This window comes from Rhinolophus sinicus, linkage group LG06 (genome assembly GCF_036562045.2).
Source record: "Rhinolophus sinicus isolate RSC01 linkage group LG06, ASM3656204v1, whole genome shotgun sequence".
Lineage (NCBI taxonomy): Eukaryota > Metazoa > Chordata > Mammalia > Chiroptera > Rhinolophidae > Rhinolophus > Rhinolophus sinicus.
In genome coordinates this window covers 88,918,185-88,933,686 of record NC_133756.1, presented here as the reverse complement: position 1 = coordinate 88,933,686, position 15,502 = coordinate 88,918,185, and the positions used below count along the sequence as shown (strand labels likewise).

Sequence of the window (15,502 nt, the reverse complement as noted above, 5' to 3'; positions counted from 1 at the left end):
AAGGGGTAAGAGTCTGGGTTGTTGGAAAGTAAGCCAGTTTTATTCGCCCAAAATTCGTGTTTTTAGCAGCTACACTATATGGTTTAAGTATAGTGTGTTAAGGTTTTGTGGAGTTTATGAAACCCCTAAGGCTGCTAAGCTAAGTTTTCCCTTCCTATGTGGGTAATTGGTCCTCTGTCGGAGAAGTAGGACTCTGAATTAATCACCATCAAATGCATTTTGTCAGTAGAGGTTTAGGCAACCAATATCAAAGTAGATGGGCACATATTTTAGCTTCTCATTCAGTGGAAATTAAATTTCAAAATTATATATTTGCCTTTTCTTCAACATTTGGTATAACTTTCTTCCCTTTCAATTTTTTATTGTAATAAAATACATATAACATAAGCTTTACCATTTTAACATTTTTAAGTGTATAGTTCAGTGGTATTAAGTGCATTCCTATTGTTGTGCAACTATCATCACCATCCATCTCCAGAACTCTTTTCAACTTGCAAAACTGAGACTCTGTACCCATTAAACAATGACTCCCCATTCCTTTATCCCCCAACCCCTGGTATAGTTTTCATGTAATTAATTATTTCTAAAAATAAACAAACAAAAAAACTTGCACAAAGCTGACATAATCAAATAATAACCAAAAAAATCCATTTTTACCCTTGTCCTGTTGACATCTGGCTACACTACTTTGTTATATTTGGATCTGGAGACTAGATCCTAACAGTTTCATTTTATAGTATATTTGCTTTCTCTTTCAGATTCAAGTCACCTACTAGCTATTGTTGTTGTTGTTGTTGGTGGTGGTTTGTGTATTTTGGTCATCTATACTTTGGTAAATAGGGATGAAGAAATACCCCAGGGACTGTTCCCTCACTGTACTGAGGTCCTTTGCAATGTGACTCACACAATCCTGAGGTCCTCAGAAAAGCCAACACTCATAAACTGTCTTTGGGAGCAATGCCTCAAGGATAGCTAGCTTCCCTATAGACATCACAGGCCCTAATGAAGGAAGAAGCATCAGGTTGCTGAAAGGCAGGGCAATTGTTTATTTATCCTCTTCATGTTCCTGGAGGCACTTTGTACCGTGCCTGGTCTGTATTAGATGTTCAGAAACATGCTTATCAAATCAAAATGAATTAAACACAGACTACAGACTATAACGGGACCAAAGGCAGGGTAATTCTCTCAGATTTACCTTGGGAATATTTCCTTGTAGTGATAATACCTCAAACTTTTAAAAGAAGAGGACTTGTGTACTGGTTCCTAGAAATAGCAAGAGAACAGGTGAAATTGCATTTCACTCTGTAGCCAGTCTTGAATGAAAAATATTATGGAGAACATGAATGATGGTAGAGTTTAAATAGGTAGATTAAGAAGATGAAAAAAATAGAATAAGTTTAAATAAAGTACCAAACCACTTTCTTTTCTCTTTAGAAAACTAGAAAAGGTAATGCTACTTACCTTTACCTATTATGTCTTGTAAGACCCCTTTTCTAGTTCTGTTTAGAGTTCACTGGTATGAATACAATGATTTTGCTTACAGGATTTCTGAGTTGCCTGGTTTTAATCCATTGAGGAACTTGAACTCATTGAGAGCAGGCAGATAGATGATTTCTGAAATCTCTGTATATACCTCACCCATTTTATTGTTTTTCAACATTGAGATAATTTTCAGAAATTGAACTCTATTTTCTCTTTGTTATCCACTAACATTACACCATCGTTCTTAAGTTAATGCCCCAAATTATTGTTATTATTAATAACCCATAACTTAATAAATTCCAAAGAGTGATCACATACTTGGCCTGGAATAGTTATTGTAATTTAGCAAAGGAATATCCTTGATAAAACTTGAACCAAAACCAAATAGGACAGATGGTTTCATTTATTTATTCAACAACTATTTATTAATCATCTGTTACATGTCAGGAATTATGCTAGGCACTATGGACAAAGAATTATATGTTCCTGACCTGGAGGAGCTCACAGTTTAGGAGGTGGGGAGAGGGTAGGATAGGGAGCTGAAAAGGTGGGCTAATCGTTAGGCAGTTTAATACTAGAAAAGAAGGTAGTGAATGTTGAGTCAGAGTGAACCATAAACAAGGATTTATTTTCCTTCTTTGATATGGTTATTGGACTAGTAGACCAGGAGGTACTGCAGGAAATATATCTTTATTTTAGTAAACCATCATAGTTTCTTATTACCAGACATGACACCTCAGTAAAATATTCTGGTGAGCAAAACTGAAAAACATGGACTGAATGATAGCACAGTGAAGTCAAATTTATGTTTGGTTGCATATCAAAAGGGTGATTAATAACTAGGTCATTAATAACACAGAGGGATGTCTTTCATGGTGCCGTGGGGCTATGTCCGTGACTCTGTCTTCTTCAGTAAACCTAGTGAAGATGTAAAAGGTATGCACATCAAATCTACAGATGACACAAACCTGGGAGGGCGAGGGTGGGCTAGGGCAGGGGTTGACATTTAGATTTAAAGTAATCCTAACAAGTTGGAATGATAGGCTTAAAGCAGATGAAATGTAAGACAGGAAAAAACAACAACAACAACACATAAAAATTGGTTGCATAGTATAGGAAGAAACTTGAATAACCAATAATTCATATAACAAAATTTGGAATTTTTAGTTGACTGCAAGCTCAATTTTAGCCAATAGTTTTTATGGCAAGTAAAAAGTTAATGTATTTTTATGCTACGCTAGTAAAAATGTAATGTGACGATATGCTTGTGCATACTGCTAGTTTAGCAAATATCAAGCTATATTAAAATTATTTGTATTATGTTTCTCTGACTAGATTGTGAAATTCTTGAGGGTAGGAATTCTAACTCATTTATTTACATGTTCCCAGGATTTAGCTCAGTTCTTGGAATATAGTGAATGTTTGGGAAATAATTGTCAAGTGACTAATGAGTAATAATTACATGTTTAGGCTGCTTTAAGCACTTTAATGTAATTAACTCATTTAAGCCTCTCAATACACCTATTGAGGGAAGGACTATTATTATTTCCATTTTATAGATGAGGAAATTGAGGCCTCATATGTCATTTATGAAGTAGAGGGCATAGAAAAGCAAAATACACAAAAACTTTCAAAACCTCAATATAGAAAACTGTTTCAAATTTCTCCCTTCAAGCCTTTTCCAAGACGTAAGTAACTTGTCCAAGGTCACACACGTATAAGTGACAGAGCTGAGACTTGAATCTCCGAAGTTTAGCTGTTAAGCTTAGGTTCTTATCTACTTTGTTTTACTATAATTTTTATATAATAATATGCTATAGTACTGCATGGTGCAAGGGTTAATGGAGTAATAATGGAGATAATGGAGATACTTTCCTTCCCTTTTTCCCTTCCTTCTTGCCTCCCTCCCTCCCTTTCTTCCTTCCTTACCCTTTTATCAAAAAAGGGTTTAAATCAACTTATAAAAATAAATTTAACAAAATGTTAAAAAAGAGAAATTCCGTCTAAGGGAAAATAAGAGTAGGTAAGTAAGACAGAGACATGAAGCCACAAAACACTCATAATGAGGTTTTATCTCCATGGAATGTTTTCTAACTGCCTAACTCCATACTTGTAGCTCCCTTCTCTCATCTTCTATTGCATTTCTTGTCTACATGATGCGTTTGGCACTTTATTGTAGACTTCTAATAATTTTATGAGTATAACTTTCATCCCCTCAATAAGATTGTATACTTCTTTAGGTAAGGACCTTGTTATATTATCTTTCATATTCTTTTGGCCCCTAAACATAATTGCTAGATTCGTATTTAATCCTTTATAAACAAACACCGATTGAATTGTAAGGACTTTCAATTATTGGGAGTTAATCAATATCTATATTTTTCCAAATCCTTGTTTCTTCTTTTTCTGTATCTGTCTTCTTGGAACTCCAGGCAGAATTCACCATTCCTCCTCAGTGCTACTGAAAATGACAATTTTCTTTATATTTCTACTCTAATATTTTGACTTACTACTTATTTGTCTGTTGCCCCATATAGACTGGAACTATATGTTGACATACTTATATTCCACTCTGAGGTCAATTCCTAGTAAATCTTAATTTCAGTAAATAAACATGGGAAGGGGGGAAAGAGGAAAGGGAAAGAAGAAGGATGTTTTTTTTTCCTTTTGGCCATTTGATTGTTGATCATCACCAGAAAGACAGTAGAAGAAATAATGTAGGTGACAAAACTTTGCATTTTAAAAGAGTCTTAATGAGAGCAAAATAGTTGAATTATTTGCTCTAATAGGATTTAGGAATTTGTGTCTTTTCCTTTTCTCTGCCCCCTTTCTATGATGAGCCTAGTAATTAAGAGTCTGGAGCCTTACTATTAATATCTGGATTCAGATGCAATACTACTACTGCGTAGGTATATGACCTTGGGCAAGGCATCTATTTCTCTGTGCCGCAGACTCATCATCTATCAAATAGGGGTTAATAAAAACATTTACCTTGTAGGGTCACAGCATGAATTAATTAAATATGTATGACTTAGAAGTAATTTAGAATGGTGCTTGGCACACAGAAAGTACCATAAAAGCATTTGCTATTATTATGATGCCTGTTTTTGAAAGACTGAATTTCTTGTATTGCAATACAAGTTTGGAATTCCAGCTACTACTAAAGCATCAACTGCTAGTCTGGGAAGTCTTGGAAACACTCCACTGGACTCACTTTTAGCCAGGGCACCCTGCACTTCCTGGAGTGATGCTGGACACAAAAACAATGCTCATAGAAGATAATGAGGTACCACGTGACTGCAAAGTCAAGAATGTCTAATCCCTAAGAACACCCAGAGGAACTTGGTTTAGATTACATTTGTCCCAAGCCTGAGAGCATAATTGGTATGAGGCAGGCAAAGGTCCAACTAATGGGTGGCCCAGGCTGTGGAGAGGAGATCCTGGGGATGGGAGGATGAACTCCCTGACTCAGCTATGACATTCTTGACAGCTGGACACAGGAGCTGGCTCCAGGACCTGAATCCAAGTTTACAAATTCCTTAAGTTAAAAGTAATAGAACAGAGGCAACTGAAGCCATGCTATGTTTTTGCTCTTATAACAGCAACTTAACTTGGTAGAGTCTTTTGAAGTTTACAAATGCTCTTTCCGATGTATTATCTCGTTAATTCACTTAATTCACCTGTAAAAGGTAAAGGGCAGATATCCTCATTAAAACTTCATAATGCAAAAATAAATGTTAAGAGGAAAATACAGATTCACTTATCAACCCCAAAATCATTTCCAATCTTTCTCCTCTTCTCCAGTGGAGTACAGTTTTTCTTAGAGATAACATCCTGGATCTAGAAGTAGAGAAACAAGTTAGGGAAAATGGAATTATTGAAAGGGTCATCTCCACTAAGTGAGAAGAAGAGTAAAGGCACCAGAAACATGACTCAAATGTTACAGACTTTGACTCTCCACCCTCAGCTGGTAAAGAAAGTCATGACAGACACAACACCTCCAGCCCTGTGGTTTGCTGCCTCCAGCCTACCCCAAATTCTGATTAGAATCCAATCCAGCTCAAGCTGCTCAGAACTGCCTACTGACTAATGCAGATACTCAGTAGGAAGTGGTATTTGAGGGATAAATAGGGCAGCAAATTCAATTCAGTTCAATTTACTTGAATTAAATTCAGTTAAACATATACAAGTATTTATTGAGCCCTTTATAATACAAGTTACACAAATGTGCTAATCCATATAAATGAACTAGATTCAGGATTGGGGGTACAAATAAATTAATATAAGGTATTGTTTCTGCCTTCAAAGAACTCACAATTTAATGTGATAGACTTACATAAAAACTATTAATAAGAGCCAGACTGTAGGGTGTCTTATTAGTGACATAAAATGGGCTGTGAAGGCACAGAAGAAACTGATTATTTCTGATGGGGCAAGACAAGAGCCCTGATGTACAATATCTCATTTAATCCTGTGAAGTCATCAAGGTGGAAACTGATTATCCCCATTTGAAAGATGGAGTAACTGAGCCTGAGAGACAGGTTGCCCAAAGTTATGCAGAAAGTAAGTGAGTGAACGTAGACTTGAACTCAAGTCTTCTGAAGCTAAAGCTTGAGTTCTGTTCATCTCATCACACTGACGATCCTAATCTAATTGGGGATCTATAAACTCCCATTATAGGGCTCCCGAAACCCCACACATTCCATGCGGAGGCAACGTCTTGTCCTTACATGGGTCTGGAGCTACCCTGATGTTACTTATAGTGGGAATTACAATATTTCAATGGACTTGTGCAGCTGGATTACAATAAAGGCCATAGTAGGGAAATATAAATCCATAATTTGAATATACTTAATAAGAAAGAGGCACAAAATCCCAGAAATCAGTCCAGGAATGGGCTGTTCCCTGCTCTCACATAATGCTTCTATATCTGCAACCCCTGGTGAAACCCCCAGCACTACGGCAGGCCTGGGAAGTGGTTTCTCAGTGAGAACAAATGAGTGGCTGCTGAACTGTGTGCCTGTTTCAGAGCCATCATTTTGCAGACTCTTTATTTGCAGCACTCACCTTAGGAAGCTAATGTTTCTAAGCGATGCCCTGGCAAACTGCCAATTGTTTTGGCTTATCGTTAATATGTGCTTCTGATTTGGTTACCATGGTCACAGGAAACTCCAGAGTTGGCTCTCACTCAAATCAGGGGTCCCATTTTTTAATTCATGGTGAATGCTGCACTCTGACCTTACTTTCTAACACGGTCCCATCCAAGCAAGGACCCACACCCTATGCATTGCAATCTTCAAGGGCAGGGGGTTGGGTAAGGGAGCCCTATTTTTAAAACATGTTTTACTGTGTACTTTTATAATTAAGTGAAATGTTACCTCCTAAAAGGAAAACAGGATATTTATTCCTTCTAGGAGCTTGGGACATGCTTCAGGTAAGAAGAGTCTTTTACCTGGAATGGGGAGCACCTCACCTCCAAGGGGAAAATTCGTTTGCTTTGCATTTCTCCTCCCAAGTAATCAGAATTCGACACAATTATTCTCCTTCATCACTACAGAGTGGGGGATCCCAAATATCGTGACTTGTCTCTACTTTGTCTATCATTACCGTAGGCAGAATCACCATCAGCCCATGAAATTAGTTCCCCTGTCAGTTGGGTGACCTTTAGAACTGCCCACCTTCAGAAAAGTGCCTGGGGAAGCCTTAGCCCATTCTCCTGATTAGATGCCTAGCTGTCTTTGCCCGTGATAAATCAGGCATTCAGATGCTATGAGCATTAAAATAGGCATGTGCTTTATGCACCTACAATTCATTCCTCCTTTCTCCCATTCTGCTCAAGCTACTCAGGCAGGGGGTAGGACATTGTTGGTAGGGCCGTTAATGCACCCCACTGCTCCCTTTCAAAACTGCCCTTGACATTCATTTTCTACCAATTTCCTCTGCATACAAGTATTGCATAGGGCAGGTGAGGGATCCACTTAGAATGACTGGTCTTGGGCCCACCAACAACTTTTTGGTAATGATGAAAAATGCTCTTGCTCATCATACATATTATTAATATTTTGATTCATCACTGTTTGCAGTGGCTTCATTTTGTTCTTTCTAGAAAAGATTATGGAGAATTCTTGTATTCTGGGTCTTTAAAATAGGAACCCTTTATTCGGTTCCCCTAAAACCCAGGCAGCAGGCAACTCTGGCAGTCCCCCAGAGCAAATAATGACTCTGTATTTCAATATTCATTCTGAGCACTGTTTATTCCCTTGGGCAGTCAGGCACATGGCTCTCTGGAAATCAAACAGCAATAAAATCCAGTTTGAGCTGGTCAAAGTTAAGACATTTCAGGGAATGTAGGCTTGTTTTTTCTACAAGCATAAATCTGACCACATCACTGTCTGTAGCTTCTCCTCAAGGACAACAAGTAAAGTTACCATATTCAGGAATGGATCCAACTTAAGAAAAAAGGGCTCAAATTAACTGCTTGCTTGCTTGACAACCCAAACGTTCCCGGGATCCAGAGTCACAGTAAGGACACCTAATGAGGAAAGAATAGGTAGCAATTCTTATTTGCCTGCAGCCTGATTTGGGGAAAGTTTAATTTAGTGCTTGTGTGGGTGAGCATGTGCAAGTTTGCAGAATAACTCACATTAACTGTTTATTTACTTGTCCTTTTGGAATTTGGCAAGCAGCCTGGTAGCTAGGCATTGGCCAACACTTAGCAAAAGTGGGAAGTAATGAAAGTTTTATTTTAGACAACCTTACTGCCTCTTTCTGCTCCTTCTTTCCACATCTGTGGCATCCCCTCCTCCAGATGCCCTGAGCTATAGTATTTTTTTTCTCTCTCTCTCTCAAAATTTGCGCTGGAAAGAATCTGAATAACTCATTTGTCCTAAGTTATGAGGCATCATCCCAGTGGGACAATAATGTCTTTTTTATTCAGCAGTATTAGAAAATGAGGCATACTACATAAATAAAATTTCCAGATAAATGAAAATTATACTTTTAAGTGCCAATTTAAAGCATTAATTGGCTTGTAGAGGAACATTTAAAAATGCATTATGTGTATCACTATCTTCATATGCTGAGGATATTAAAATAATAGTTGACCAATTGTGTATCATTTTACGCATTACAAAGTGCTTTCACATACATTTTCTCATTTGCTTTGACACTTTTTAAAGAAAGATGTTGGGTTCATATTGTGATATAGGAATTATTGTTTCAAGTATGAGTTGCTACACTAAAATTCATTGTCACTATAATACAATGATGTCTTTCAGGCCCATGCATGGGTGTACATCATTTGCCCCTGTCTGAAGTCCCTGTTTGTTTGCAATGTTTGCTGGGTCTCTGTGGGTGCCACCTTTACAGTCAGCTCCTATTTCTCATTGCTGCAGAACCTGTATCCAGCAGTTTGAACCATCCAACTTGGTTTACTATTCCTCCTTCATCTAAGTGCTTCAAACCTCCTGTGGGCTGGGAAACCAGAAGAGTTAGCTTATTAGACTAGTGTCTAAAAATAAGACCAAGCAAGTTATTCATTTATTTTACTTTGGCTTTCAGAATGACTTTATTTTCAAGTTATAAAGCTTTGAGATTCTCCTCTCTGACCACATTTTCTCAGGCTACGACCCTACCCTAGTTTTCATATACAGTACTTCTCTAACCAGACTGGACCTGATTGTGGGCCAAGACTATGATGCTTTAATTAGCATCCCCAAATCTCTTCGCTTCTGAGGAAGCCCAACTACCAGGCTCCTCTGATCTTGCCCCCAGGCTGCTGACCGTTCCTGGGGGAAATTCAGGAAACCATGTTGAATCGTACATTGTAACTTAAAAACTTTGTAAAAGTAATACATTATTTATAGAAATGTAGAAGACGAATTTTGGAATGGTCCCTTCTCCCATAAAGGATATAAACCACTAAACACTTGTAACCTCTGTAGTCCACTCAATCTCTGTTTGGCAGTTTGATACATTTTCTTTCAGTCCTTCTGTGTGCATATGTGCGCATGCATGTGTATTTATGTGCATTTAAGTAATACTTTTAATTTTGTGTTTTTCTTTTTTTCACCTAAGTTGATATCATTGGCGTATTTGCCTGTCATATATTTTTTATACCCATCATGTCTCTATTATTAGATATTTAGCTTCTAATGGTTTTATTATAGCTTGTGATATTGTAAATAACACTGCAAAAACAACCCTTTTATACATATACATTTTCTTTAATTAGGAATAGCTTCTAATTAACTCCTAGAGTTAGAATTACTAATCAAACGGCAAGAACATTTAAAAAACTTGAAGTCTCTAGAATCTTAAACCTCTCCTTCATTTAAATTTTTATATGTTCCTATTAAATATGCTCACTAACTGAACATTTATATTGTGTCTACATTGTGTGAGGTATTGGGGAGAAAAAGAGACATAATACATGGTGCCCAACCTCCAGGGACCCTCAGTTCAGAGTTACCCTGTGATCAGTGCCACAATGAGGTATTGACTTGGTGTGCTGATGACACCGAGGAGAGAAAGACGGTTAACAAGAGACCAGATGTTTGCATTAAAACTTGAAGAATGAGCAGGAATTCACCAGGCAAAGGCACAGTTTCTGGAGAAGCATGTTATGCTCAGCACATTGCAAGCACTTCATTTTCATTTGAACATAGTGGGGACCAATACAATAAGAGCACTTGCTACAATTGATGACAAGCTAGGTATCAAGTACTTGGCAAGTATTTTATAGACATCATGTCCATCAATCTTCACAACCTGCGAGATGGGTATTATTAGCCCCATTTTACAGATGGAGTTAGTAGTTGAATACTTATAAGCAGCAGCCCAGGTAATTGAACCCAGGTCCACCAGACTGCTTAGCTGATGTCCTTCATCATCGTGCTTTACTACCAGCTGGATGCAAAGGGCATCTGAGGTAAGGAGGGACCAGCTCATAGACATCTTTACAGTTCATGCTAAACTATGGCTTTTTTCCATGAAGCAAATTCCCTCTTTTGTGCTCTCCTGCACATACTTCTATTGCAGCACTCATTATACTTACTCCTAGTGTCTGTTGCCAAGTATCTCTCTCTTATTAAGCTGAGTTCCGCTGAATATAAAGACTGTCTCTTATTTATATTTATCTTCCCAAGCTCAGGACCTAACAAAGTGCAGGGATGAAATCAATGTGAATGAATGAATGAATGTGTGAACTTTTAAGCCAGATCATTGTTGTGCTGCAGCAGGCTCCTCTGGCTTGCAGTTGCCAGCGTTATATTTTCAGGACTTATCTGAGCTTGTTAAACATAATCATTATTAAAAATTAAATGACATAAACTTACAATTAAGTTTATTATATTAAAAACAAAGGTAACAAATTGTCAAAAGTCATTAACTTCTTAATTATTCTACTATTATCTGTACTCTTGCGGTTATTGCATTGATTGCCTCTGAATGGTGGAAATATTCTACAATGGTGAGCATCTCTTCTAACTCTGTGTTCACGTTGTAACAAAGCTGTCTACAGTGCCAACCTTCTCTTCTTTGGAAACTCCTCCTTAGCTTTTGTGACTTTCATTGTGCTGGTTTCCTTGTTTCTCTGACTATTCCTTTTTCTTTTGCTTGTTTCTCTCTATCTTCCTGTCTTTTAGAAGTTCTTTCTTTGGTCCTCCTCTTCATCTTCTTACTTTTGGTGATTTCACCTCCTTCTAAAGTGTCAACTACTATCTCTGTAGAAATGACTTTCCCATTTAATATCTCCAACCCATCTTCTCTTTTTGGCTCCAAATGCATATTTCATTTCCAGCTAACTGCTGGGTTTCCTGAGCTAGATAGTCTAGAGTGGGTGCAGCTTAAACTGCACCCGTTACATGCCTGAGACCAGCCCTCACCCCTCGCTGCTATTCTGACTTCCATGGTGATGTTGATTGCAAGGCCTTCATTTTACTTTGTTAGCTGGGCTTAAAATCGTAATTTCATCCTATATCCTTTCTCTCATTTCCCCTGACATTTTCCTTAAAACCTTCATTTGATAGTAGTCTTGCTTATGTTCTCCTTCCCAATGAGTGCTGTGCAGGTGTGATAGCCTGACCACATTTTGCCTTGTACTGCAGTTACTTACGCACTTGTCTTATACTTCTTAGATAGCAAGTCTTTTAAAAGACAGGAACTAATTTTTAGACTTCTTGGTATTCCTTAGAGCATTTAGTAATACTATACATACTAAATGCTTTATCTGTATTCATTGAACTTAATTGAGTGAAAGCCTCAGGGAGTTTTCTTATGATTAAATTGTACAGACTTTATGAATATATTTTGGTGTTTTAAATGCTTCCTTCGACTAATTTCAAATTCTTGGCTAGGGATTGCATAATTTAGATTGACAGATAAATCACTTCAAAGTAAGAGTCTGAACGCAGTAGGATAAATAATGGACCCCCCAAAGATGTTCACATCCTCATCCCCAGAGCCTATGAATATGTTATCTCACATGGCAAAAAAGATTTTGCAGATGTGATGTTAAGGATCTTGAGATGGGGAGGTTATCCTGAATTATCAAAGTGGGTCCGATATAATCACAAGTGTCCTTATAAGAGGGAGGCAGTGAGTCAGAGTCAGAGAAGGAGATATGATGACAAAAGCAGAAGTTGGAGTAATGTGGAGCCAGGAGCCAAGGAATGCAGGGGTCTCTAGAAGCTGCAAAAGACAAGGAAATCGATTCTCCCCTAGAGCCTTCAGAAGGAATGCAGCTTGACCAACACCTTGATTTTAGCACACAGACTAATTTTGGACTTCTGACCTCCGGAACTATAAGATAACAAAGTTGTGTGGTTTAAGCCTCTGTGTTTGTGGTAATTTGTTACAGTAGTACTAGAAAACTAATACAAGGGATCTTGCTGGAATGTATATTTTAATATGAGACAAAGCCAAGGAATAAGTTCTTAATTGTGAAATTTCAAGTATCTGTAAGCTGGTTGGAGGAGGTTGACTTTGGTTAATGCATCCATATATTTTAAGACTGGCTGGCCCCATGATAAGGAAGTACTGGGCAGGCCTCAGGGACAGAAAGTGTTCAAGTGTGCACATGCTGTTCTGATCAGGACACAATTCATCTTAACCCCAGGAGTCAAGTTAGCCTTCAGGGAATAAGAAAGCAGAGAGCTAGGAGCTTCCCAGAGAGTATTCTTTTCATGAGAGATGAAGAGAGTAGAGACTAAAGTGTGAAGTTAGGCCTATGATGCAACTACCTCATGGCTGAGCTGGGACCAGAATCCAAGTTACTTTGGTCCTAGTTCAGTGTTCTTTCCTCTCTTCTTCACTTTAGCCACCCAAATATTCAAAGCACTGTTGAAAACTTTCATCTTCCATTCTTTAACAAGATTTTGACTGATGTGATTCTATTGGTTATCTATTGCTGAGTAGCAAATTACCACAAAACCTAGTGACTTGAAACATTTATTATTTCTCACAATTTCTGTGGGTCAGAAACTCAGAGGTGGCTTCACCAATTGTTTCTGGCTCACGGTCTCTCAGTAGTCAAGATGTTGGCTGGGTGGAGCTGGTGTATCCACTTTCAAAGTGGACATTGGTGCTGGTTGTTGACATGAGGCCTCTGTTCCTCTCCACGTGGACATATTAATGGGGCTGCTTGAGCATCCCCATAATATGGCAGCAGGTTTATGCCAGATCATGGAATCCAACAGAGAGAGACAGGTAAAAGGCTTTCTTTTCATGACCTACTCCAGAACTCACATGACATCACTCCCATTGTATTCGATGCATTAGAAGTGATTCACTAAGTTCACCTGCATTCAAGGGAGGAAGATTCGATTCTACCTTTTGAAGGTATAGTGTTAAAGAATTTGGGGGCATATTTTAAATATGCCCATCATGCTTTACAAACATAATATCTGGAGCAATTACCAACTAACACATATAAGGTGTTTTGCATTTCACAATGTGTTTTCATATTTACTATCTCGATTGAGCCTCACAAATGGTTTGCAAAGTAGGTATTATTATTATTACCCCCATTTTATAGAGAAGGAGATAAGGGTTTACAGACCCTAACACACTTGCCAAGTCTAATCTTTGTGACTCCAACTCAAGTGCTCTGTTTTATCCTTCACTTTTACTCTTTGTTTCTCCAATACCAGTGTCCTTATGGAGCAAACACAAGAAGAATATGGAGTATGTCATATTTTCTACATGCTTTCGTGGCTCATTAAGAAGCAACCTTCAAATGTAATGTTCTATGTGAACAAATCAACATACATTTTGACCTTTAATCCATTTCCCCCCCTCTCCTCTTCTTGTTGACCTGCCCTGCAGTGAACAGATGCTCCAGTAAGATGGTCATACAGAATCTTGCTATGGCTGTCAATTATTGGGGTGCTCAGGGCCACTAGAAGATAAAGAGTGTGGTTCATAATAGGGCATAGATTCTTCCTTCCCTCAAAGCAGGTGTGCCTGGTGAGAAATAGGTGTCATCAGTTTAATTCACATGGTCACCTGCTTCTCCTTAAAGTCCAATAACTCTATCAAGGGTAAAGAAAGGAAAAGCAATGTTTATTGATCATCTGATATGTCCCAGATATGGTGCTAGTTGCTTTACATATTCGTGATCTCCTTGAGGGTAAGACTTATTCATCTTTGTTTCTTCCTTCTCTTCTCCCAAACAGTGGAGTTCCGTTGGGCTTGGTTTTTACGCTTCTTTTCTCCATCTATACTAACTCTTAGATGATCTCATCCACTCATGGCTTTAAATGTCATCCATATCCCAATAGCTCCCAATTTATATCATCAACCCTAATCTCCCCCGAGAACTACATACTCATTCAGATACCTATTAGACATCTCTGCTTGGTGTCTTAAACCCAATCTGTACAAAACTAAACTTTTGACTTTTTTTTTGGTTAAAAAAAAATTCCTTCCTGGTCACAGTGAATGATGCTAATGTTCATCCAATTGCTCAGACCAAAAAACTTGGAGTCCTCTCTGACTTCTCTCTTCTTATGCTCACATCCAATACATCAGAAAATTCTATTTTATAATGTTAATTTTATCTTCAAAATCTACCTCAAATCCAATCACTTCTCAGCACCTCTATCATTACCTCCCAAACCCAGTCATGCTCCTCTCTCCTGATCTGTCCTAATTCTGCCTGCTCCCTTTCTCATCTGCCTTCCTCCAGTCTATTCTCCATGCGACAGTCAGAGCGATCCTTTGAAAATACAAATCTGTGTCTTGTCATTCCCTAGTCAAGATCCTCTAGTGGCTTCCCACAACACTCTGAACGAAATTTAAACTTCTTCCCAGTGCCTCCAAGGCCTGACACAATCTGGCCCTTGCCCACTTGTCTGACCCCATATCCTGCCTCACTCACTCTTGCTCACTATGCTTCAACCACAAGGGCAGATTTTCCTTGAATGTGCCAAGTGTGTTCTCACCACAAGCCTTCACTCCTCCTTTCCCCTCTGCTGGAATGCTCGGCCAGATTGCCACTTAGCTTGCTCCTTCATTCCAGCTTCTGCTTACCTGTCACCTCCTCAGAGAGGCCTTCCCTGGCTACTCTATTTAGAGAAGTCATCTCTTCTCCCCTGTCTCTGCCTCTTATCCTGCTTTATTTTCTTTGTAGTACTGATTAATCATTCTGTAAACACATTATACATATTTTTTGGACTCAGTGGTTTTTGCCTAACTGCATCAATAGAACATAAGCTGGAGCTTCGTTTTATTCATTAAGCTAATAGTAGATATTCAGTAAACATTTTATGAATGAATGAATGAGTGAGTGAATGAATGAATGAATTCATCTTTGTATCCTCATTATCTAATTCCAACTCTGGGACAAAAGAACTGCTCCATGAATGTCTACTTGACATTTGTTTCAGTTAATTCTCCTAACTAACTTGAGATGTAAATATTTTTCTTATTTTGCAGAGACATTGTATAATTTGCCTCAGGCCATGCAACTGAGCAGAAATTTGACTTCTGATCTCTGCAACTTCAGGATTCTGTCATTTCC

The 15,502-nt window shown here is 38.2% G+C and overlaps 1 long non-coding RNA gene across 4 annotated transcripts in view; it reads left to right on the top strand.

Annotated features, from left to right (window-relative positions):
- The window catches only part of LOC141572188 (uncharacterized), a 289,511-nt gene that overhangs the window by 64,589 nt on the left and 209,420 nt on the right, over nt 1–15,502 (top strand). The gene's annotated exons all lie outside the window — the stretch shown is intronic.